Here is an 18,924-nt window from a genome sequence, read left to right on the forward strand (position 1 = left end):
GTGATCAGCCGTGTGGCAGGAAGTGGTGGGAGGTCTACTTAGTGAATACTTGATGCTGTCATATACATCACAGAATCCAGACCTGTTTTCCGTCTCATCTGCATGATCCACAATTCACTGTCAGCAGTCAGAGAAAAGAAAAGATTCAGCCTCACTCCATCCCCAATTTGAGGGGTTTCATGTGGAACGGGGGGGGGGGGCTGCAGTGTGCGGCTGAATGCTGCGGGTAACTTCGCTCGAGCTCGGCTTGGCGTCCGCACACTGGAGACCCTTTTTGTTTTCACATGGCGTGGAAGACAAAGAGAAAAGTTGGAAACGGGACTCCATTTTTCAAATTCTTAAGATTTTGCTGCGACCTCTCATAACTCAGAAGCAACGGGGATTGGCTCTCTGAGAGCAGCGGTATATCTAGAACCCTTTCGCCTTTGCCTGTTTCCAAATCACCCAGTGGCTTTTATATCAACCCAGAAAGAGCAGCCACAAGGGTTTTTTTCCTGTGTTGAGGGAGTAAAGTCCTCTTTTTTCGTGCAGAGCTAGTTGGACATGGTAGACATGAGCAGCCTTAATAAAAATAGGAATGATGGGATCAATAAAGCTGGATTGCTACCATGAGGGGAATTGGCAGAGCACTTCATTGGCCCGGGCTTTAACGGAGAAACCGAACTAAGAAGAGGCCTTCTTTACGGCCCAAGCTGTTCCAATTACTCTCTGATTGACTGGAGCTCCAGACCCAGACACAGATGACGCTGTTAAGTGAGATGCTTTGAACAATGTGCCAGATGAAGGAGGTGCAGGGAGGCGCCTGTAATTCATGCTAGTTAGCTTAATGTGCTCGGCAGCGCTGACGGGGGAGTTTGCTCTGCTTGCAAAATGCGCAAGAAACAATGAAATAAAGTCAAAATCAACACTGTGAACAATGTTTACCGTGCAGGCAAATGTAATTACATGACGAGATAAAACTTTTTATGAGCATGAGTCTTGCACACGTGGAATTAGCAGGATTAAAGGTCAATAACTGAACGGAAGACGCTGGAGTCTCCTGGCAGTGGGCTACATGCCGTCTGAAACAGTGATTACAGCCGTAACGCATTTGTAATATCGAGCAACGGCGACTGTTAGGACCCAGCGAAAGCCAGCCGAGGCGGCGTTATGTGGTCTAACAGCAGTAATTGGAACTGTTACACAGTTAGCGGCGCCATTACAGGGAGCCATCGACATTAGCTTCCGTCGCGATCGGCTGCGGCTGATGGCAGCGGCGATTACGGCGGCATTAATAAGAAGCAATCATTAATTCAGTATCACCCAACTTAGCAGCATTTAATGGGTGAGACTGCAAAGTGAGCAGTGTGGCAAAAAAAAAAAGGCACGAGCAGGGACGTGACGCCCAAAATAGTTAGCATTGTGATAATTATCTGTAAGATATGCAAAGTTTTTTAAGTGTGTGACTGTCTGAGAACAAACTCAACTTATTTCAAATCTGACATCCTCCGTAAAGAACTTGACTGTCATGTTGAGATTTGTTTTGTTTTTTGAGAGCCATCAGAAAAATATTGGAGTCGTTTAAAAGAAAAGAAAAAAAATTCAGTCAAAACAGAAGTGTCAAAAATCAAAGTGTGTCAGCGACATGTGCTCGAGACGTGCATTTTCTGCGGCGGCGTTAAGTGTTTAGCAGGCAACACGGGGCGGCTGGATTCTGTTTGACTGACTGGAGCGCGCACTGCCATTTGCTAAACAACTCTGTGGACTTATGCTTCCATTATAGTTCCATTAGCAGGAAAGGAGGGAGAAAAGGAGGGGGAGAGCGGCGGGCGGAGGGAAAAAAGAATATAAAGACGATAACTGGAAATGAGAAAGAAGCAGGAGAAGGTGGAGAGAACTGGAGGATGATGAGCTGAAGAGCACACAAAGAGGGGAAGAAATGCTTCTTTCATCTTGTCGGCGTTCAGGAAGGCTCGCTCTCCGTAAACTGAAGTGGGGAAGAAAAATCCAACCGTACTCCACAACCATCCTCACCCATGAGCTGAATTAATGAAGGAGAGCAGGAGTGAGTGTGTGTGGGAGAGTTCAGAGCCACGAGGCCAAGAGGAAAAAAGAAATACAGGAGGAACAATCACCCTGAAGAACGGACACGCCGCCATTTTCACATCCGCCATGTTTCTCGCCGTCGAACTGTTTGCCAGTTTTCAAAAAGCTGCGTTGCTCTTTGACTCCGTGCACCGTCGTCGTCGTCGTACACAAACACCGAAAGCATCGCGAAAGTTTTCCGTTTTCGTTGTCATGTAAACGGGGCGTCGATCGTGACCCACCTCAGAGATCCTCGCCGTTTCCACGGAGACAGAGGCGGCGTGTTTTCAAAATGTCCCATTTTCCATTCTGATCACTCCGTGTTTGCCTTCATTGAGATATTTTAAATGCTGGCGTTGTTTGTGAGGAGGAACTTCATTATATTTCAGTTTGGTTAATTTACTGAAGTGCTCATTTTAATCATACCTCTCTTTCTCCCTTTCTTCTTTTTCCTCCCCTCGGTGCCGTTCGCTCTGATTGGCTCCAAATAAAGGTAAGAACCCTTCTTATTATGCACGCAAGTTTTGTGTTGCGACACTCGAGCACATATTCGCACGTGCTTCGGGGACCCACTAAGGCCTCTTTGGGAAATTACTTTAAGAAAGCAATTAGCGAAACTCTTAAATTGGAAAAGTAGCTAAACAAATATTTGCATACATCAAAATAAATGAAAAATACTGGAGTGCAATAAACATCTACAGACAGGCATTGTTGTAGGTTTGGTGTTACATTTTGCCCGTTAATTGTCATACATTAATGACTTGAGTTTCATATTCTCTTCACTAGCAGGTAAGTTAATTGCAATACCATTACTTCATACCACAAGGGTGAGCGTGAGCGTTATGAAGAATAGCTTTACTTTCTAATATCAGCTGCTTGCTTATTCTCTCTGGCTGTGAGGAGAACGTTGTGGTTTGCAGTGAGGCCACAGGGTTGCTGTCAGCAAAAGGACCGCACGCTGCTCCTGCATGCCGACTTTCCTCTGGCTGTCAGTGCAGTGAAAGGCGCGTAGATCAATACAGGATTCAAATCATTTTCCTTAGAAATTTTAGAAGAGTCCGACGATATTAATGTCAGGAGTGGAGTAAAGAAACGTGACGTGGAGCTGTTCCATCTCTTCATGGAACACGGAAATCAGCTGAGTTGATAAAGGAGCAGACCGGAATCAGAAATATTTTGGAAATGGAACATTTCTTCATAGAACCTGAAGGCTGACGCACAGCGGTGCAGCGTTCGCTGGAGAAGAGGGTGTGTACTCACGTCTGTCTTTTTAGAAAAGTGGCATGTCAGATATGTTAGTATTTATTGAAAATCCACCCATAGTATTTTTTATAGTCACATATATTTGGCATATTTGGTATAATGGACGTGACTCCGCCCCGCTCCGCCTCTGATTGGCTCGTCAGTCCTCATGGTGCTTGGTAAACGCAGACGTTAACCAGAAAAAGTGGGTTTACTCCGTTTAATCACCCAACAACACCACTGCCCATGTGCTCGTTCCCTGTATTCCTGTGATTGTCTAAGGCTAAGATCCATTTACACAACATTTCACCGTGAAAACACTTCAATTTTTTTTGTCGTTTCATTTCAGAAAGGTTTCACATTTACACGGAGATGCTTGGAAAACGATGTCCGTTCACACTGAAATGTCAGAAACACTGAAAATGAGGTGGTTGTCATGTCAGGCCGTGAGTCGGCCGCACAGACATGAACACAGAGAACAATCCGCTGTAAACATTAATGGTGGGAGAACTCGGACATTCGTATGGACGGACCACCAAGTTGGATTCTTGTTACAGTGACGGGCAACTCTGAAGCTGCCAAGGCCAGGAGAATCTGGACGACACTGAATGTACAGAAGAACTGCTGGAGGGTTTTCCAAAATGACCATTTTCAGCGATTTAATACTCAAAGGTTTTCCATTCTCACTTGAAATCATTGCATTGACAGGAACACAGTCTGCTCTGGTCTGGCTTCAGCCACACGTAACCGTACGTCTAATGAAACGTGAAAAAGAATCTGGATGCAGGGATGTGCAGCGCTATGCTGATGACCCACGAGTACATTAGTAGACCAACACAGAGCCACTGAACAGAACCGTCACATGTCACATGTCTACATGGTCGAACTGTGTCCCCGTTGGCAGCACTTCCAAACACGCCGCTCTGCACTTGCTGTACAGTAATTGGAAGGAGCAGCATGTCATTTTGAGCCTGTGAGCTTTAATGAGCCATACCGAGATACGTAGCTGCCGTTGCTGAATGTGGGGGAACAAGAGAAAAAAAAAACGGTGCTCGGTATCGGCCGCAGTACGAGAAGACTTGCATACAGCCATGAGTCAGTAGAGGCCGGGCTTTAATAAAGCCTTGCAAACAAGGCGAGTGGGCGGCCAGGCTTTGAGGATAAGCACCCCCCCCAATACAGGCAAGGACGATCCGGCTCTGAACTGCCAGAGACAATAAGTCACTGTGGCACAATAAGAGAAGGGTCCCCAGCTCTGGATGAGGCGTTCCATATGGGATGAATAGCATCTCTAATGACCGCCCCTCCGCTTATTACCGCTGTGATTACGAGCCATTTGTTTGCTTTATCATGGCCCTAAACCTCCGGGGATTTAATGAGTGTCGGGGTGTAAAACTGTCTTCCCTGCAGGATGGGAAGGTCACGGGAATTGTTTGATGTGGCGCAGAGAGTATTGTGCTTCTCTTTTTTTTTTTTTTTTTTTCCCACAATGCGTTTGCGAGTTGGTTCTCATCGCATCCTCAAATACTGTCAGAATTATTCATGAGCTCCGCTGAGATGACAGTGCAAAAAAATAAAACAGCAGTGAAGAAAACATGGGTTCTTAAAGTTGGTAGACGTGATGAAAGTGGTTAAAAAAAATCTGTCCTGGATGAAGAAAAAGAGCGATCATCCAGAAATAGACCGTGAAATGTCAGAACGAGCGGTATCGTTGTGGATGTGGAGGGTATACTCCTGTAATTGTTCTCATTACGGCGCTATCATCGCTCCTATTGTCATTACGTCTGACTGCTCCGCTTTGCCGTTTCCCCTCCGTCTTCGGCTGCGGTCTCCGTGGGCTTCATTATCAATAATTAAGAAATGGCAGGCACACCCGCGTCTATTGAAGCCACCTGACGTGACGCGCGCACGTACGGGCGCACGTACAAACACGAGGCGCGCCGGAGGAGTGGCGGGAGGCCCGGGCGGCCCCGGTATCTCTCTGTTGTTCATTAACCTTTCAGCGAGGCTCACGAGGCAGCTGGCGATATGCAGTAAATAATGAGTGAGAATCAGCGTGTGAGTAATTAATGTTTGTCTGGTCGCAGATAAATTCTCCCTCTCGGTGTTTGCAACCTGCGGGTCAAACAATATGGCAGACACTGGAGTTCACGCCACCTCCAGACGGGATTAAACAACACATCCAGCCTCGGCAATCGGCGCCCAAATTCTATTATCGCCTTGAGTGAGGAAGAAAACCATGTGCTCAAGCAAGATACTGAGATTAGAGATTCTGAGACAGATTAGAATAAAATTAGCAGCCAGTTTAAGAGTTTGCGGTTTTTGTTTTTTTTTTCTGGAGGACGTTGAGAGTCAAAGTCATGACACGAATACAATTAAGCGTTGTCCGGAGCAGCCGGTTCTCTGAAGTTCACCGTGAACTCCTGCGCTCCTTCGGCTCCTCGGCCCGCTCGTTAAAGTTATTAATTGATTATAGGATAAGACGACGGCCGGAGAAGCTGTGTATCAATTATTAAGATGCATTAATAGATTAAAGTAGATAAATGTGGAGCACATTTAACTTCTGAAGCCTGCTGAAAGTGGAAGCAATTATGGAGTACTTCTCTGACCACTCCGAAAAAAATAGAAGAGAGAAAGAAAGAAACTCTCTGCAGCTCTGCTGCTGATGCACCTCAGGGAAACCGGTCCGACCCCAGTGGCAGCTCCGGTCGCCATTTCCTCCCTTTCATGCCTCCTAATTGATATTCTCTTCTGTCTGTCCGTGAAGACGGGTAAGACGGACCAGATGATCCGTTTTCTCCTGAAACGCTGTGCACACACGCCTAAACGGTGACGTTTATGGAGGCTGAAGGTGAAAACACCAGAAAATCAACCAGTTGAGAAGGAAAGCTTCTCGTCTGGCCTCCACGTGAAGTTCGTCTTTCTCTCTGTTGTTGAAGCCATTTGCTGAAATCATTAACAGTGATTGATTGCAATGCTTGAATTTACATAAACGGGCTTTTAATATGAGCCAAGTTAACACAGTTTTCTCAGTGAGAAATATGTTAATGGTGCGGTTTAATCCCATTCATAGCATCAGTTACTCGGCACAGTGTATTCGGTAAATTAAGAGTATAGAGTGGGAATACCAGAAATAACCGGGCACGGGAAGCCCAGCTTGCTTCCTACAAATGACTCGTCCGTTAGCTCAGCAGCATATTGATTGGCCGGCCACCGGCTGCGATTTATGCCTGCCATTCCTCTCCCATCGGAAGGGGGAGGTGTCAGGAAATGACAGAGTTATGCACAAGTCCTCCACATGAGTGGTGACCCCAAAGGTGGGCTCTTTCCGCATGAAGTGGTGGGCTTTGATGTGAAATGATGGCAGAGGGATACGCTGGAGAAAAAAAACCCACCATGAATGCGATAACCCTCTCAGCTGTGATTAGGATGAAACTTTTACTTGGCTTGCCTTTTCCCTGATTAAATCTCAAATCTTGAAATTGCCCCCGTGGCACTGCGACGTGGAGTGAAATAAGTTTGCCGTTTCTCAGCTGTGTTTTCGAGCTCGGACCTGGAAGAGAAGACTGACTGCAGGTGTGTGTTTGTTAGTCATTTGTAGAATTATAAAAAGAGAGAGAAAATAATTAAAGTAAGGAATATAATAGTGAGAAACATTGGGTTGCAGCACCTGCCACTTCCAGTCTGACTCCTCTCCATCTGTCGCTTTTACTGGCAGGAATAAATCAGGAGTTTGAATACCAATAAATGCAGATTACTAGTATTTTATATATATATATATTCAGATATGGATGTTTTGGTAAAATGAGAGTGATCAGAGTTTAAATCAAGGTTGTCAAACCCTTTTCAGCTCAAGGGACAGACCAATCACTCACTGATTTCTCTTTAAAGTGGGCCGGACCGGTGAAAATGTTCCACAGTAACTTTATCTTTGTTGTGGTGTCGAGCATACATGACAAAGGTGGTGATTTTTTTCAAAATTAAACTATTTCCACTGAAAATGACTTCAATCTGAACATAAAGCTGTATTTTAATTGAACCTTCTGCTGCAGAATGCATGTAAACACGTAATGCGGACCGGACTGGAGCCTCTGGCGGCCAGCTGTGGCGAACAGGCCTTGCCCTGGTTTAGACGCGTTTTCAGACATTTACGGCTCTCCTCCAGCCGATCGAAGGAGTCGATGGGAAGATTGATTGTCTAGTTAGGACAGTGGAAGCTGCTGGTCTCTGTCTCAGCTGATAGAAGGGCTGCTTTGTGGTTTTGTGGCTCAAGTCTTAGAAGAAAAAGTGAACATTTCAGTCCAGTTTTGTGCTGAAACTAATAGTTCACTCCAGGACAATAAGAATACATAAAGTCCTGAGTAGGACCGTGATTCTTGCTGTCCAGGCATTGAAAGCATTGGAAATAAAACTTGTTTCCTACACACGGGAGTCTTCCTGAGATATACCATGACACATTATTGGTCCTGGTCCAAGTCAAAGTTCAGGAAACTTGAATTTCTAAGTTTTTGCTGGACCTGTGGATGCCTATAGGGCCTTGGAGTCAGAGCAGACTTCAGTTTCTGTCAGGATCAGGGAACGCATGCTTAGCAGATTGTAGAAGACCCGCGATGCTGCAGTTACATTATTAATGGATGTAATTATATTTTGGCTTCCAGACTTGTTGAGGTTAGCGCTTTTGTTTCTCGGCAGCGTATTTACTTCTGCAGAGAGCGGGCGTCAGATCTATATTTGGTCTGTGTTCAGTGACCAGCGAGCACATCGTGAAGGAAGCTCTCACAGTGACTGATGCCTCCTTATCTGCATCCACGCTCTCGCAGATGAGCAAACTGCCACTTTTCTTTTGACTTTATGTGACTAAGTCGCCGTGTCGCGGAGTGTGCACCTTCCGCCGCCCAATCAGCCATGTCCACTTCAGATGTTAAGCCAATTAGCGGCGTGTGGGCTGCAGTGTTTGGCGCTCCCAGCAGCCATTAGTCCCCGTCTTAGTCACTACATGGACACTTGATCTGTGAGTGTTTGGTCACATCGAAGAAGAGCTCTCTCACCGCCAGCGACAAAAGCCTGTCACAGCCTGCGAGACTTTGTTGACGGCCGTTAGTCGGCACAGAAAACACTCCCACACACACACCTGAAGGCACGCACAGTGTCCCTCTCACCTTCATTAGCTTGACATTGTTACACCGGGCCCTAATGAGAAGTGAGAGAGAGCGAAACAAATCCAATAAGACTTGCTCAGCACATAGAACAAACTAGGTTGCCTCTGCTCCTTCTCCCATTCCTCCTCTTCTCTCTCCTTATTTTGACTAATGTAATTTATGCAAAAAGAAATTATAAATAGCATATCAATACCGCCACAGTTTTTCCGGGCCGGGCATGCAATACCACTCCCGGCTGTCGGGGTAAGTAGGTCGGGCTGCGTATCTGCAGAACGCGCCGAGCAGCGAAACCCCCCCCCGCAACCGCAAAGTTCCCTGCGTGCGCGACTGAGGAGACGGTTTAACGACAGCACAGACAGACAAAAGACAGAGGGGGATTGCACAACATGTGGGTTTAATCAAGTGCCGTTCCATGAGCTCAGAAAGTTGAAAGAGTTGAGTTTGAATTAGTTTCTATTTGTGTCTCTAACTTCAGCAAATCATCGGCGAAAAAAAGAACATTTTTTTTCTTGAAATGTTGATACAGACTTGTTAAACTGCTTCTTCTTTCCCCAATAACTTAAACGGCGAAGCACTTCAAGGGAGACATAAAAGGCTCGCTGCCTTTTTGATGACCTGGAGCTGGCCGGGTCCACGGAGGACGTTGACGTGTGGGCTCGCCGCCGCCGCCGCCCTCCCGCCGGCAGCTGCACAGACGTGTTACTGATGTGTCCTCTTCCTGACTGTTTCTTAAAAAACATTTTTTCCGCTAATTGAACTTGCTTCCAGCGTGTCACCCTCTCATCCGGGCGTCGTGCGGTCAGGAGCCTTTTTGCCTTGTTTTCTGCACCTGCTCTCCCGAGGCCCCGTTTTTTTTTTTTTTTTTTCCACGACGTTGACTGAACGTGTCCGGTGAAAGCGGAACGCTGCGGTTGAGCTGTGGGAGCCCGTTTACGCGCAGGTTGCCAGTTTGGGAGACTTTAAACCTACTCTAAGGAACTTTTCAACCTTAATAAAACATTTTAATATCTTTTGTGATGATATTTCGACTTACAACTAGTTGAATGACCCCTCTGTCAGCCTGAGGGCGTCAGTATTGCTTTCACTTGGACTGAGCAGCTGTGAGGAGGGTGGTAGGAACCCTGCACACTGAAACACTCCAAATGTGCGGACTGCTTTACGGCATGCGTCACATCATGATATAACATCGTTTAGCTGCCATTAAATTCATTTAGATTCATGACCTCGTCGCGATCCGTCCTTCACACAGCCACTGGAAACAAATGAAGGCGAGTTCAGTCCGACAGCACGCCACCGGGAGCAACAATTTACGACGTCACGCGCTAGTCCTCATGGGAACTGTAGTATTCGGTCAGGCAAAACACTACCGCTTTTGTCCACTGGCGCCGCCAAAATCAATGAAAACTGAAAGTTCCTTAGTGTTGCTTTAAGGGAGTTTAGACCGTACGGACGGCGCACATGGTCAGAAAAATACAGAATGTGTTTGGCAGCCTTGGAGACTCACATATGATTGGCTCTGGAACCAGGAAGTGTGACGTCTAGCCCCGCCCACCAAAGTTGTTCCAGCCCTTAACTCTCATTCTGAAAGGAAAAACATGACCAAGACAAACTAATTGTTTAAAAGGAATGTTTCCCTACATATTGTACCTTTGAAAAAATGACCTTGACATGCTAACTCCGTCGTTTTCAGCGTCTCTGCCGTTAAACGCGAGACATTTACGTATTCACTTTAAACGCCATCTCATGAACGCTGCCTTACGATACGACCGACATCAATATTAACGTCCTCAGAGCTGCTGTGTTGTTTCCCGGGCCGGGCCGCCACCTCTAATCTCTCTGTGTAATTAGTCAGGTAGAGCATGGAGAGGCCAGAGATAAGATGCAGTTTGGAGGAAAATTAAAAAAAGATAGCGGAGTCGCTGGTTTAAAAATGGAGGGGTGTGTGTGTGTGTGTGTGTGCATGTGTGTGTGTGTGTGCAGTAGTCGGAGGGGAGGACATGCGAGCTTCACAGGCTTTTCTAATTAAGTGGTTTTCAAAAGGGGATCAGTGAGGGAACACAGTGGTGTGTAAATAAGCTTGTATATATGTGGGAAAGACGGCAAAGGAGGGAAAGAAGAGAAGCAGGGAGAGAGGGGAAACAGATGTAAACAAGCTGCTGTATAAGAGAGAAATGTAAATACGTCTGTGTAAGGAGAAGAAGAGATGAGGGAGGAAGGAGTGTGTGTGAGGGAGAAAGAGAGGGAATGAAATGAAGAGTAAACAGTTGGTTTTCCAAGTGGCTCACGCATAGCTGCTGATTGCAGATACGCGGCAAGCCCTTCGGGGAGTTTAAAGCAATGTAGAGACGAAAAAGTGAGATCTTGACATTATTTTCCGGCATCCACCATCAATCCTCCGACTGCCCCGTGCCTCCCGAGGAAAGGAATACCATTTCCTCCTTTAATTAGGATCTCACGAGTGGCTTTTAAGAGTTAAAAATAAAGAAATAAAATAAAAAAACATCAATGGCTCATCGAAATGTAAATACCAGGGTGACCCAGCTTTCTGAGCGGAGAGGAGAGAAACAGGCTGATATTTTGTTTATGCTGCTAATGTCTGTCAGATCGACGGTAAAGGATTTTTATTTGCTCATTAGCGTCACTTGGTCGTTCAGTGTGTTTGGGCGGCGCGGAGAATGTCGATGAAGTCCTGACAGCCAACATCACGACGAGCACGGAAAACACTCCGCTCCTCTGCTTTCTGGGAGGTTTTTAATTGGTGTGTGTGTGGCTTGGTTGGTTGCAGGTTCGATTCCCCATCTCCCCCTGTACCCATGTGGAGCGCCCCGCATGCCTCCGTTGGTGTGTGTGTGTGTGTGTGTGTGTGTGTGTGTGTGTGTGTGTGTGTGTGTGAGTGTGATTAACAGTGTGCAGCTCTTTGGCGACTGCTCAGCAGTGGAAAAGCGCTATATCAGTGAAATCCATTTAGCATTTCTAGATATGATGATAAAGCCTGAGTGCTGCACTTGTGACAAGTGCACTTCAGCAGTAGGAGCCAAAGGTTAAATTAAAAGCAGGGGTGTCAAACATAAGGCCTGTGGGCCAAAGCCAGCCAGCAAAAAAGACCCTAGCAGAGATTTTGGTGCCGTTGCTATGAAAGCTAGCTGCCTCACTGCCAGCGAACAGCCTGAAAGCCGTGCTGTCAGGAGGAGTTCTGTTGCGTTTTGCAGCAGGTTTCCTGAAAGTTCTTGAGATTTTAGTAATTTTCGGAAGTAATTGTTTGGTTTTGCAAAAAAATATCAATATTTTCATCGGATTTACTGCGCCGTGACAAACAAAACCCTTGAGGTTTAGAATGAAAGGTTATGATGGCGCCGTTTTGCCGGCCCGGGCCAGGCTGACTGTGGCCCCTGAACTCCAGTGTGTCTGACACCTCGGGGTTAAAACGACCCACTCTGCTGAGACTCGCCATTACAGCTTATTTTGGAAAGTTTTGCCAGAGTAAACATCGAACCCCCTTCGGGCACAAAACTTTGATAGAAAAGATCCTGAGCCGCCGCAACGCGGTCATTAAGAATCATTTCTGTCAAGCCGAGCCGTTTCTGCCGGGTCCAATATGTTTCGGTCCCTTGGGCGTGACTTCAGTTAGTGGAGCAATGGCCTGGTCAATGACAACGCTGACAGTCAATATGGGATATTTGTGTACACATACTGTATTTGTGTGTGTGTGTGTGTGTGTGTGTGTGTGTGTGTGTGTGTGTGTTCCTTTATTCAACACCAGGCGGGATGGATGAAAGCAGAGGAACACTGCTTGTCATTGCTGGATGACTGAGCCCTTTCAGGCCGCCTCTGAATGCACAGATCAGACCACAGATGGCAGCCAGCGCTGCGTGATGGAGGTCGGGGATGTTACAGAGGGGCCGGGGCCGGCGGGCCGTGGGTGTGGATTTCTTTCTTCCCTTTTTTTTTTTTTTTTTTTATCGTTGTTTTCACCCTGGGTCTGGAATCTGTCAAGTCAGGACAAATGGTGGCATTTGGTAGGGGTAAAGGCTGGCTGCGTGCCAGCCGGCATTGTTATCAACAACAAGGCTGGTTGAGCTTTAGAGGACACAAGCAAGCAGAACTCTGCCCCGAACATTACGGACGGAATATACAACTTGTAACGCGGAAGCATCCCCTCGCCTCACGCTCTCTCCTCCACTACAGAGAGATATTAATTTCCCAGTAATTGTGTCTGGGCCATTTCAGTAATATACATCACTTTCCTCTGACATTATTTTCTCCCATATGTCCGATGAATTAAGACGTATCTCTTAAAGGTCAGGCAGGCATTTAACTTAGTCTCCCGTTTATTTTGGGATTCGCTTGATTCAGTGCTGACTTCCGATAAATGCCCCTGGTTAAATTCCTCCCCCCTTCAGGGCTCTTTGGTGGTCTGGACTCGGGCCCTGCGGCGCTCCATTCCAGCTCTTCAAATACAGAAAATTACCCCATTGCCAAAAATGTATCTGGACTCTCTTGTTTCTTTTTTTTTTTTGTTTCTGTTCATCTTGAATGACGGATGAGCGGATGAGGTTAAGAGCCTCTCCTGCACAAATCCAGCGGCTGCAAACGGAGTGAAACAATGGGCCTTCCTGCGTGGAGGGAGTAGGACAAGAGCAGATTAAGAGGGCAATGGGAGTCGGGGCGGAGAGAGATGATGGGAGGATCTGCGCTGAGTGATGGCCAACAGGGATCACTGTCAAAATGGCAGATATCAATCCCCCCGCCCCCCCCCCCCGTTCCCCACGTCCGTATCCATCAGCTTAAGCAGGAGGGAGCAGAGGGCTTGCTGTGCGGCGGGCGCTGGTGGCGGCGGGGTCAGACTCCGGGACCTAACCTTGTCACAAGGCCTAAACCCCGCAGTCAGTCATAGTTGACCCGGGCCCGCCCCCGCCGGCCGCTGTTATCCCACACTCTGTGTGTGTGTTTCTTCTTCCGGGGTGGATTTTTTTGCCCCGTCGGCGACGTTTTACACTCCTTGATATGATGTTTGAAATGAAGCAGAAGACAGACGATTTGGATGTTTTATTTTTCTTTTGGCTTGGGGGGGTTTCGCACCCAGCACTCTTTGGCGTGTTTTAATTCCTTTTGCCCACTGGCTAGACAGCAGCATTAACTGGGAGATAGACGCACTTTATCACTTACCCAGCCTACAGTTAAAACACCAGATAATATTTCCTCCCATATACTTTCGTTGGGTCTTGACTATTCATTATTTATGATCTATTCCAAATTACATTATCTTTCACCAGGCTTCAATTACACCCTTCCCTGAGGCTGGGAAAATGACTCACGGTCTGTGCAGAGGACTGTATTCGAGCGAGGGAGAGGGAGGACGATCATTTGTGCGCGCTCGTATTCACCACAGTGAAGTACAGCCTCATTCTTTCCAATTGTGAGACGTCTGATCTGACAAGTTAATTGATTGGACATAACGAATGAAATATCTGTGCAGCGGAGCAAAAATACGCTCCTCAAATTGTGATTGTTATTGATGATAGTGTTGTGCGGCGATAACACTATAATCAAGCAGTGTAATGGCTCCTATGGTGTCTAAAATTAGGAGCGGCTTCTAAACTGTTTTTGCCCAAGGATACGGGAATGTTGCATGAACAAGAGGGAAGATGTCATAAAAGACATCCAGTCAGTTAATTGGGAAATAACCATAAAGATTCATAGGAATTTACCTTTTTGACTAATGGATGGATGGATGGATTGACAAAGTAGTATATAATTAATCAGGGTGAGTTGTTTTTGGGAGCATCATTTACCACAGATACAGAACTTAATACAACAGAAGAGTCGAGTTATCTGAACGATGACATGGAAAAATAAAATACACAACGATACACAGTATTAAACAATGCACAAAGCTTTTAAAACTCAAAAAATATTATAATATATAATGTAATATATAATTTCTATTTTATTCTAGAGCATAGCCCCCATATTAGTGCCAAGTCCGAAACTGTTGTCTGTGGCAAAAAAAAATCTTACAAATTTGCAACATTTCAACATGAACTTGTTTAAAATTAGTTCCATCAATAGATTTAACATGTTTAACAGTAATTTACACCAGGATTTCAGCTCAGGAGCTTCACACAATCCAATTTCATCTTGAGGTAAAATAGCCCATTTAATACCCTTTAAATTTAAATTTTGTGTTTTTCTTTGTTGTTCTGCAGAATCGACGTGTTGAAAATGTCAATATGTTAACAAAGCCGAACAATTGCTGTGGAAATGAGTACAATCTCAACATGAAGCCAGTTTTAGCTAAACCTTCTGCTGCAAAATACAGTGAAATTCCTCCCAAAAAACCAAATGTTTACAAGCTCACCGTCACAGCGTAGCTTTGAGGCTAATGCTAGTTTGCTAGCTTGTCTTGCAGCATCATGGACTGTCAGATGGAGTCTCAGTCGTGTGCTGTGTCTGCTTCTCTGAAGAAATGTGTTGAAAAGTCTATTTTTTGTCTGTAAATTTTTTGGTCGGGCCGGATTGGAGCCTGTTGTGGGCTTGTTTTGGCCCACGGGCCTTATGTTTGCCACCCATGCTCCTCCGTGTCAAAGCACTGATCAGCTGGAAGCAGCATTGTGAAGATATTTGCTGTTCATCAGAGGTTTGCTGTAATGTCCATGAGCGGCGGCGGCGCTCGTCAGCACTGGGATACCTGCTCCGGGAAGAGCCTCCTCCAGCCGCCGCCGCAGAAATGGACTTCAGCAGAGCCGTCCGCCAGCCGCGTGTCACGCAAGGTGACGCCAGGCACGAAAAGACAGACTGAAAAATGCTCAGACAAAATCTTCCCGTGGCCCCGACAGTGACCGCCTCCTGGAGATTGATGTGGAGAGTGCATCGGTACGTGACTGGAAAACTGAGCCCGGCTCTGCCCATTAGCGGCGGCGGCGCTTGCATCAGATTTGCTTGTAATTCAGTTTGACGTGTTTGACCAGAATTTGATCCAGAGTGGAATCTGTAATGACACTCCCCGGGTTTCTGCGCCACTTCATAAATGCAATTAGAAGGGAGTTTTTGGATCTGTGGGGGTAGGAGAGGTTAAAATCATTGTTCCGTTTAGGAAAGTTTGAAGATGATCTCAGTTCTCTGTCATTCTGATATCTCCTTTCTGTAAATGGTTCCTCCTGAACACGTCACATTAGTTAAGCATTTCTTAACTTTATATAACTTTTTGCCGAAATGTCCAAATGTCTGCTATTAAGCAGCTGCAGGGAGAGGAGGAGGACTAGAAAAAGAGAGATGAGAGAGGAAGAGAGGGAGGGAGGGAGAGAGGAAGGGAGGGAGGGAACATGTTGAACATGACATCCAAGTATCTAATTACCTCTGTGGCTGTTTAAGCTTCCCCAGGCTGCCGCTTTCACACATCCAGCATCTCCGGGTCTCTGGCTGCCCCGGTGGCCTCTCGTCCCATCGGCGTGTCCTTCTGCATCTCCGGCACATTTCACGCCGTGCAGCATGTAAATAACCACTGTAGATAAATCCATAGTTAATGAGACAGAGGGGAGGGTAACGCATCTTGTGTGCAAAGAAAATAGTTCTGCATTTTATAGAGAAATATTCGAACTCCAGCAATTAGCGTCACTGATTTGACTGCTCTCACTGAAGCTCTGTCAGCTTCCCCTCTTCACGGCTTCCTTTTTTTTTAGAGGTTATTTGTAGAATGTTGCACGGAGGAGAAGGATAACCTCTTACGTGAGCGTGTTTGAGGACGATCGCAGCGGAGGACGGAGTCTGTCGGGGCAGAGTTCAACAAAGAGAATGGTTAATACACGCTTGACAAGTTTATGGATGTGAAGGCTGATGCTTCTCCATATAGTCATGTATAATTCACGCCCCTCTTTAAGTTTTTATCAAGTCGAAAGAGCGGCATATTGTCCATTGTCATCAACTTTTCCCCGACTCGCCTTTCTTTTCCCCCCCCTTCTGTACTGTCCTTTTCTCTTTTAATCCAAAAAAAGCCAGAGCGCGGCTGAAATGGGGAAGATTGCCTCCTCTGAGAGCCCTCAGTGGCCGGCGCTGGGAGAGATGAGACTCTGAGATTTCAGGCTGTGTCCGCCTTGTCCTGGTTATCGCTCCGTCTTCACTTCCTCGCGGGCTGAATGAGTAAAATCGACAGAAACGAGACGCGGCGACGCATCGAGGTGCAGTGATCAGTGTGAGGCGCATGAGCTGCATTATGATTCAGCAGAACGTGAACGCCAGCGTCCGTCCGGCCATTCATTCTTCTGCTTTGGGGTTGTGAGTCACGGTGCCTGAAACTGGTATTGAGTATTGAATCCGACGCTGCGAGGAATATTCCGTGGCGTTCTGTCAGTGTCAGCCCTGCTGTACAGCAGTTTAGTTGTAAGGTGCTGGATGAGACACGGAGCCTGTTTGTACAGAACAACACCAGACCGTAGCCTCGGCGCAGTATTTTCCATTGCGCCGCTGGCTTTTGTTTGTCCCACTGGTGACATTTCATGCTTGTCATGGCCGCCGTCTCCGCGGCGGGGACGTGCCGAGGCATAGCTGTTAGCATCGTCACCGCCGGAGCCTGTTAAAGACGAAGTGCCGCAACTCTTCCCTTCCTACCGAGGAGCTGCCTTCACTTTAAGGGACACACACGGCCACGCATCCCATCCGCCAGGCCCAGGTTGAGATCGCACTCCTTTCAGTTTAATAATGGGGGGGTTCTTGCTGTGCAGTGTGTTTCTAAGGTATGCTCATAATTTGTCGATTGATGCACAGATGATGGGAAACAGTCATTTGCCAGAAGAACATGTGTTTACTGTAAACCGAGTGCCGATATGTTGACTTGCTCAGTTGGACATGTTGAGTGTTATTGATGGTCAAGTATTCCAGAAAATGAACTGTAAATTCATTCTCTTCAATAACCTTTTTCAAAGAGAGAAGCATCATTGTTGCCTCGTCAGTGACTGACATCTGTCGGTTGATGATTGCCGCCGTTCCCTCGGCTGGCCGAGTCACTCGGACAGGATGCCTGAAGTCACGCGGACATTCGACCGAGCCCAGCTGACGTGATTCAGTTGCCTTGAAATGATCCGAACTGGGCGTCTGCAAGAAAACATGCAAACTGCATGTCGAAGACTGATGAGGATTCAAACTGTGGGGCCTATTAGGTGCAAACCACTATACCGGTAGTAAACGTCTGGTTTTGAATGGAATTTCATTTTTTTTTTTTTTTTACCATCCATCTGTTCTCTTTTCACTTTAAAACCAATTTCCATTGTCCTTCAGCTGAAAACTTTGTACTTTCATCGCAGTTTGCACCTTAGCTTCAATGCACCTTAAGCCCCTGCACCCCCCCCCCCCCCCCCCCCCCCCCCCCCCAACCGCTGTTTTTCATCACTGTAGCAAAAAGAAAAGTGTGTACACAAAATGCCCAGCCTGTGCGTCTGTGCACACACGAGTCCTCCAGCATTCTGCACAATGTCCAGAGGCCCCGGCTGCAAACAAAGAAGCTCCTGTGGATGTTTATTATGTATTGGTTTTTTTTTTCCCGTATACCAGAGATTATATCCTTCGGGGGAGCCGAGTGATCGAGATGGATTGTGGAGTGTGCATATTTGCAGAACGGAGGAGGAGGAGGATTTTTCTGACGTTTCAGCGAGATGCACGGCCTTCATGGGATTGCATTACAATCCCTCTGCCCTCCTGTTGTTTTTCTCTTCACATTATTGCATCACGGAGGTAAAGCAGGCTTCGGGTTCAGAGTAAACTAGACGGTAACATTTTACCCAAGGATATAATACATCTCTTTGGCCTTAGAAGACCAACTCTTACGCGCGGATAATAACTTGTTTATGCTTCGCAGTTTTATTGCGAGCTGCAGACGCCGCCATTGTTGTCGGTGGCATAATTGTGTGTGAGAGTCTGCAGAATGGCTGGAAACCATCAAGTTTTGGTAACCGTTGACTCCGGAGCGCTCAGTCCTCCCCGCCGTCTGGTGCTTGATGCGGTCCTCCTGGAGTGCGTAATGTGGCGTTTTTATTAGCATCTGATGTTTGACAAAGCGGCGCAGAAGAGCCCCGTTTTGCTTCTTGCCCACCGTGAGAAGCTTTTAGGTTCCGGCGGCTTCCTCACACGTTCATGTCTCTCTCTTCTTCTTCTTCTTTTAACTCGGCTTCGCAACGTTCCAGCTTGCGATGGAGGCGAGCCGGTTGCTACCTCTCATGTGAGAAATGCATAATCTGTGCTTTTTCTACTCCTCTTACAAGCATTTTTCATGTTAATTATACATCTATTTACTCTGTAGCTGCTCGGGAGCATTTTTCAAATTCTCTATTTCACGTTTAATGCGGCGCACACACTGATTTACTCGCGGGTATGAAAGGAAAGAGAGGCGCATGTGAAAGATGGGATGGCTTTCTGGTTCCTGGGGAGGCGGCAGCTGCTGGAAAGCAATAGCAGGGGGAGTTCTGCAAAA

The 18,924-nt window shown here is 46.7% G+C and overlaps 1 protein-coding gene across 1 annotated transcript in view; it reads left to right on the plus strand.

Annotated features, from left to right (window-relative positions):
* Positions 1 to 18,924, plus strand: part of sdk2b (sidekick cell adhesion molecule 2b) — a 246,546-nt gene that overhangs the window by 83,957 nt on the left and 143,665 nt on the right.

Source organism: Salarias fasciatus, chromosome 8 (assembly GCF_902148845.1).
Source record: "Salarias fasciatus chromosome 8, fSalaFa1.1, whole genome shotgun sequence".
NCBI classification, from domain to species: domain Eukaryota; kingdom Metazoa; phylum Chordata; class Actinopteri; order Blenniiformes; family Blenniidae; genus Salarias; species Salarias fasciatus.